The following is a 6,000-nucleotide window of genomic DNA, read 5'->3' on the forward strand; positions in this document are numbered from 1 at the left end:
GAATAAATATGCTGTATAGCTGCAGAGGAAAGTTTAACTCTTACATTATTTAAGTAGTTATATGAAATCCTGGATGGAAGATTATTACTAGAGGTCTTGTCCAAAACTCTAACTCCTCTAAGGTTCATTAGAAGGAAGAGAGCAAAGGTGGATTTACATGAAGAATTCTGCCTGTGCATTATCTTTCCGAAATTTGTGAGTTTCATAGAACCATAGAATGGTTTGGGTTGGAAGGGACCTTTAAAGATCACCTAGTCCAACATCCCTGCCGTGGTCACAGACATCTTTCACTAGATCAGGTTGCTCAAAGCCTTGTCCAACCTGGCTTTAAACACTTCCAAGGATGGGGCATCCATAACTTCCTTATATATAATCTAAACCTACCCTCTGTCAGTTTAAAATCATTGTCCCTTGTCCTATCACTACAGGCCCTGATAAAAAGTCTGTCCCCATCTTTCATGTAAGTCCCCTTTATATATTGAAAAGCCACAATAAGGTGTTCCTGGACCCTTCTCATCTCCAGGCTGAACAACCACAACTCTCTCAGACTTTCTTCACATGAGAAGTGTTCCAGCCCTCTGACCATTTTTGTGGCCCTCCTCTGGACATGCTGTAGCCCATGTCTTTCTTGTACTGGAGGCCCCAGAGCTGGATGCAGTACTCCAGGTGGGGTCTCAAGAGAGCAGAGTAGAGGGGGAGAATCCCCTCCCTCGACCTGCTGACCACACTTCTCAGTGCAGCCCAGGATACAGTTGGCTTTCTGGGCTGCAAGCTCACGTTGCCAGTTCATGTCCAATTTTGCATCCACCAGTAACTCCAAGTCCTTCTCCACAGGGCTGCTCTCAATCAATTCATCACCCAGGCTGTACTGATTTGGGGGATTGCCCCGACCCATGTGTAGGACCTTGCACTTGGCCTTGTTGAACTTCATGAAGTTCACATGGGTCCACTCCTCAACCTGTCCAGGTCCCTCTTGATGTCATCCCTTCCCTCCAGCGTATCAACTGCACCACTCAACCTGGTGTCATCCGCAAACTTGCTAAAGGTGCACTCAATCCCACTACCTATGTCATTAATGAAGATGTTAAATAGCATTGGTCCCAGTACAGACCCTTGAGGGACATCACTCATTACTGGTTTCCATTTTGACATTGGACTGTTACCTGAAACACTTTGGATACAACCATCCAGCCAATTCCTTATCCATCTAATATTCCACCCATATCTCTCCAATTTAGAGGTAAGAAAGTTATTGGGGAGCCTATCAAAGGCCTTACAGATGTCCAGGTAGATGACATCTGTTGTTCTTCCCCAACTGATGCAGTCACTCCATTGTAGAAGACCAGTGGATTAGTCAAGCATGATGTGCCCTTGGTGAAGACATATTGGCTGTCTCTAATCGCCTCCTTGTCTTCCATATGCTTTAACATAACTCCCAGGAGAATCTTTTCCATGATCTTACTGGGCACTAAGATGAGGCTGACTGCTCAGCAGTTCCCAGGGTCCTCCTTATTATCCTTTGTAAAAATGGGTGTGATATCAAGTGTTCCCTCTCAGCAGTGACTCTAACATGAGGCAAAATTACAGAAAGTCTTTGCAGGGAAGTCCATTTGTGTGTTTTCATCTCCATTTCTACTGACATTAGTGCACTGATGTTCATCCTATTGATTTCTCCATGATGGGAGTCCAGCACACACATCACACACCCAACTGCTGACCAAAATGTACATTCAGCAAGCTCATTTCTACAGCAGCTCTTCTTGTATCAGTAAAATAGTAATAATACCATGAAGCATCATGGTCCAATGAAGTTATCTGCACTGTGCAGCCAGCTTTGCAATGGTCCCACATTGTCTTTTGATTCAGAGCAGAGGCATAGACCAGGTGGCCAAGGTCTCTCAAGGCCACAGTATCAGCAGGGGTGGCTGTCAGGAATGCAGTTTACCAATGCATCAAAAGGCAAGAGTACAGGAGATCAAGTAAAGATTAGCTATTTATTTTCAAAAAGATCACATGTTTTTTTACCTGATCCAGTTTCACTGTGAAGATACATGGTGTCCTCCCTTACTAGAGACATCGACACCAACCAAAACAAGATTTTCCACATTCCTTTTAATAATGCATGGCATCCTGAAGCCTGCTGTCTGCCTGTGATGATGCAAGATGCTCAGAAGTCATTACAACAAAGCCTGAGGGGATTATTTTCTCATTTCCATAATTACACAGTCAGTAATATTATCATGAACCAATCTTATCTCAAAATGTATACCCAGATCTTTAATGATGATATTTCTGAAGTGATGTGTGGGATTAAAGTCCTGCGTATGATAAGGCTGCAGCAGTGAGGAAGATAAAAAGTTCAGCTTTCATCAGCTGGGGGGCTTTCATTCCTGAGAAAGGTAACTGTGCCCCCAAAACAGCCGATATGGGTCACAGATCAAAAATGTGCTGCCTCATCTGGAACGCTCTCTCCATCTCTGGAGAGTAAAAAGTGAGAAAAGACTCTCCAGCCACAGCTGATCATTTCAGAAGTGAGTCCATTTATTAGCCCTGGAGGTTTTCCTTCCACCTGCCTTGCCCTGGCATCACCAGAGGAGCCTGTGCTGGAAGTCCTTCTCACCTCTGTAAGGCCATGACTAAGCTCCCACCCAGCTCACTGGCTATGGAGAGTGAGCAGGATTCTTTTAGTGCCTCTTTTCTCAGTACCTCAAGTGTTTTTCTCTTCTCTGATGTTTCAAACCTAAGCCCTGAAAGGTCTGCCCTCATAAATATATTTAGGAAGTGCTGTATCTCATGGAGCCCCTAAATGGCAGACCTCATTCGGCACTCTTCCAAGCAGTCTGAACAATGCGTCTAAAAAGAAAAGCATGTTTTAGGGACTAAAATGTCACCTGGGTGAAGAATCTCAATCATCAAAATTGCATTATTTAGTATTCTGAAGGAGTACATGCTAAAATCATTGTAATGGCCCAGGAAAAGCCTGTGTGGAGATCTCAGGCACCATTTCTAGCTTGTGGAGAGCCCAGCCAGCAAAACTAAACAAGATGGTATTGTTCTACCTCTCTGGTAGGAAAAAGGTTGAGTTCCTCTCAGCCTGCCCGAAGAGAAACCTCTTTTCTTAGTTAAAGCAACCCCTTAGTCAAGGGACAGTCAAAGGTAGCTGGAAATATTAAACACAGAAAGAGAGAAAAAAAGTCTAATTAATGTTTTGAATCTCCTGTTAACGGTCATTATCCTTTTTCCCACTGCACACCACATGCTTTTCTAACCTTCAGAGAACCCTGAGCTCTGGATGATATTCTTGCTATTGGTGCTGGGGATGTGCATGTGCTCTCTCCTACTGTAAACAGTGTCTGTCAGACGCGAAAGAGTAAAACAGCAAAAGTGTCTTCCCTACAATGAGCTGTTTTGCCAAAATACTTACTATGTTGTGTTTAGCCCTTATTATGGTTAACAGTGGCTCCCGAATGACTCCGTAAAAGTACAATGTCTCTGCTTAGATTCCTGGCTGAGCACCCGTTCATCTCAGGGTTTGGATTTGGTACATGTGGGTTTGTGAACAGAATTTTAACTCATCTTCGTGATGTTATTTGATCTCCCCCTGGGGTGGGTGGAGCTGCATGGAAGGGACCGACCGGAGGCAGACGCTGAAGGGAAGGGGATGATTAATGTAGCTGCTGTAGCTCGTCTGTCCAATCAGACTAGCAGAGGTTTTTCTTTGTTTAACCAAAGAATCATACTTTTCAAGAACAATGCCTGATAAAGCATTTGCCAGAGACTTACCTCAGCCTTAGAGGCGAAAGAAAATTCACATTTCAGAAATACCTGTTGAGCACTTCTTATGAATAGCTGAAATGCATCTTTTCTTCTTTACTGCCATGTACCCTGGGTTGCCCGTCTGTTGTTAGGAGAGCCTAAACATAGCCAAATAGCCTAGTAGCATTTCACACCTACTTTACCTAAGGACCAAGCTACAGGCAAGCAAAGTCCCCGGTGTTTCAAATGGCCAACTCACAGGTTATAGATAACCCTCACCAAAAAGGTCTAAAAAGCTGTTTTCTTTGACAAAAGATGAAAGAAATGCTCAATAAAGCATCCCCTGAGAGATGGAAATGCTTATAGCCGGATAAGCGTGGCACTAGATGTCCATGAGTACCACTTGTTGTGAAGATGTTCAAAGTCCCTGAGCAGCAGAAGGGACAGCAGTGGGCTCTTGCCACCTCTCCTGGCCTCTGCTTTGTCAGGTGAGAAATGATTTGCTTAAGGCCAGCCCAGCTCGTGGTTCAGTCATCCCTGCCACCACAGGTGATGTGACAGCAGGCAAAGGCAGTGTGTGGGTTCCCCTCTGTCTATGCTTTGCCCTTTGCCGTTGTCCTACAGTGTAACATGAAGTTACTCCACTCCTGAAATTTGGTGACTTGGGAGACTTTGCAAGTAACTTCTGAGTTTTGATCCAAATGGCTCCAGTCCTCCTTATGGAGAGAAACTTGTACCATTTCTGATGCAGAGATAGATCCATCCCATACCTAGTCAGTAGGGCCCTTCAAGTAGCTTAATGTTTGTGGTGGAGGGGCTGGGTTTTATACCAACAAGGTGTAGGGGAAGCTCTCATGCACTATTCCTGCAGCAGAAGAGAAATTGCCTGATGCAGTGTCCTCATTCTTTTTGTTTTCTTTGCTGAGAATTTTCCCTTTTCTGGAACACTAAACAGTTCATTTCTTCCAAGCTAAACAAATGATTCTGCCAACTATTGATTTTTTTCTCCTTTCTACTTCTAATGGTTGGTACTGTAAGTGCAAGTTTCCCTTTGTTTGATAGCAGGTCAAGAGGCCAAGAAGAGCTAGGGACAGCTCCTGTGACACATCAGTACTGTGCCAAATTCTTCGGTTTGGCTACACCATGTGTCATCACTCTTGGATTCCACCAACCCCATTGGCCAACTCCCAGAAAGCTACTGCTTTGGTCAGAGAGTAGCAGAGTGTAATAAAAGACCAAACAAAGTCTCCATCCTTAGAGCCACGTATGTCCCTTTTACTGTCCTGATGCTTCCTCTCCTCTTCGTTATCATGTTATTCCCCATTAGGAATTGCATTAGGAAAGCAATAGCAATAAACTTCAGCATCAACCAAGATCTAGTCCAGAGGGCTGCAACTGACAGCCTACAGTCGTTCCTCTCCACGGGGCTTACGAGGAAGAGCATTAGGGACAAGAACAAAAATTGCTGCAGAGGCACAGCCCACTGAGAGGTTATGTACTTGAGTCTGTGGTCGAAGCAGGCTAAATTCAGTGCAGGTATGAATCTAATGGAGTCAATGGACTTACACCAGAGATTAATTTGTCTCGATCTCTCTTACCATGTGTCTGAATAAACGGTTGGTAGGTTAAAAGAATACCTAGCTTCACTAACCTCACTGGAACTCTGAATTAGAGTCAAAATTTTCCAGTGGCCTGAAAAATGCATATATTACAAAGGCAGATAGTAGTTTTTATTCCATGGAAAATGCATGTGTTTGGAAACAGAGACAGACATGATGGAGGTGCCCAATGACTGTGATCAGTTTTGTGAATGGCATTGCTTTGAGTGGGTTCTCGGATCCCTAAGCCTCCCTTTGAGTTTAATGTATGAATGAACCCGAAACAAAAAAATTGAAATTGCACCAGAACCTGCACATTCTGCCTGACTTGATCAAAGTCTTGAGAAGATTGCTGCCGGTTCAGTACTGAATTAAAATGGTAAATTATTGAAAATATTTCAGTAATTATCAGGTGGAAAAAAAAGCCCCCAAATTATCTGGGCCTTGCCCATGTACCCATTTTGTAAAAACATCATTTTCATTGAGAACATTTTGTGTGAAGGTGAAAATTAAGGTGACAGTGGAACTGTTCAATAAGCAGAAAACCAGCTTATCCCTTCAAGCATAAATACCTGAAGGAGTGGTTTGTGTCAAGGAATCACCTATGACAGTCATGCTCTTTCATGTCCTGGGACGGAGCTGCTCC

Source organism: Strix uralensis, chromosome 5, assembly GCF_047716275.1.
Source record: "Strix uralensis isolate ZFMK-TIS-50842 chromosome 5, bStrUra1, whole genome shotgun sequence".
In the NCBI taxonomy this organism is placed as follows: Eukaryota; Metazoa; Chordata; class Aves; order Strigiformes; family Strigidae; genus Strix; species Strix uralensis.